General features: G+C 35.4%; 1 non-coding gene across 1 annotated transcript; it reads left to right on the forward strand.

Annotated features, from left to right (window-relative positions):
- Nucleotides 1–205: 205 nt before the first annotated feature.
- On the forward strand, nucleotides 206–311 carry LOC128035729 (small nucleolar RNA R71). Its single transcript, XR_008192280.1, has one exon. It is a non-coding gene; the product is annotated as a small nucleolar RNA R71 (small nucleolar RNA).
- Nucleotides 312–1,146: the final 835 nt, after the last annotated feature.

Consider the following 1,146-nt stretch of genomic DNA (forward strand, 5'->3'; position numbering starts at 1 on the left):
TACTTCATGCCCTCCAGCTACTCGTCTTCCTAAGTTTGCTCGATATGTCAGCCACTTGTAATTGTTACTGGTTATTCTTTCGATGATTTCGTAGGTCTCATTATAAGACTTCGACAAGAGTGCACCATTCGTAGAAGCATCTACCACCAACCTTGTGTGCACGTTGAGACCATTATAAAATGTCTCCAACTAGATGCAATGTGGAATCCCGTGATGAGGGCATCTACGAAGTAACTCCTTGAATCTTTACCACACCTCGTATAGGGACTCGTCATCCAATTGTTGAAAAGTGATGATCTCATTCCGCAACTTAGCATTTTTTCTAGGTGGGAAATATTTTACCAGAAAGCGTTCAGCTAATTCTTGCCAAGTTGAAATTGAGTGTAGTGGCAACAAATTTAGCCATGCTCGTGCTCGATCTTGCAATGAGTATGGAAAAAACTTCAACCTTAATGCATCTTCAGTTACACCGGCTATCTTAAAGGAATCGCTTACCTCAATATAAAGTCGAATGTGAAGGTGTAGCTCTTCTGTGGGCATACCACTAAACTGGCCCATGGTTGGAAGTATCTGAAACATCACAGGCTTCAAATCAAATTGGTGCACCTCAATCTCCAGTCTCCTAATTCCTGATTTAACTCATTAAAAAGGGGCACAACGTATTGTTTTATGGCACGATCCTTATCATCAACAATAAGGATTAGATTGTGAACATCAGGGACTCCATTTTCTTGAACATCATTTTGATTTCTAAGGTCCATTTTAGCTTGTCTTTGGGCTAATCTTTTGCGTCTTCTTTGTCTAAATGTCTGCTCTATTTAAGGGTCTACAGGTAATAAATCGATGATTCAATCTATGCTCATAAACACCTAAAAAATAAAGAATAAAGAATAAAAAATAAAGAATTAATTACTAAAGGTAGAAGTTAAAATAAAAAAAAATAAAACCAATTTGTAAAGAATAATTTAACAAAAAATATTAAGCAACAGTCTCTGTCTATGGCGCCAAAAACTTGTAACACGTCATTTGTACAAGTGTACACAATCATTATTAAGTAATAAGTAGACTGTGTATGGTAATAAATTAATTTTAAAATTAAAATTCACATATTGGTAATAAAAACACACAATATTTTGAGTGATGAAT

This window comes from Gossypium raimondii, chromosome 12 (assembly GCF_025698545.1).
Source record: "Gossypium raimondii isolate GPD5lz chromosome 12, ASM2569854v1, whole genome shotgun sequence".
Classification (NCBI taxonomy): Eukaryota; Viridiplantae; Streptophyta; class Magnoliopsida; order Malvales; family Malvaceae; genus Gossypium; species Gossypium raimondii.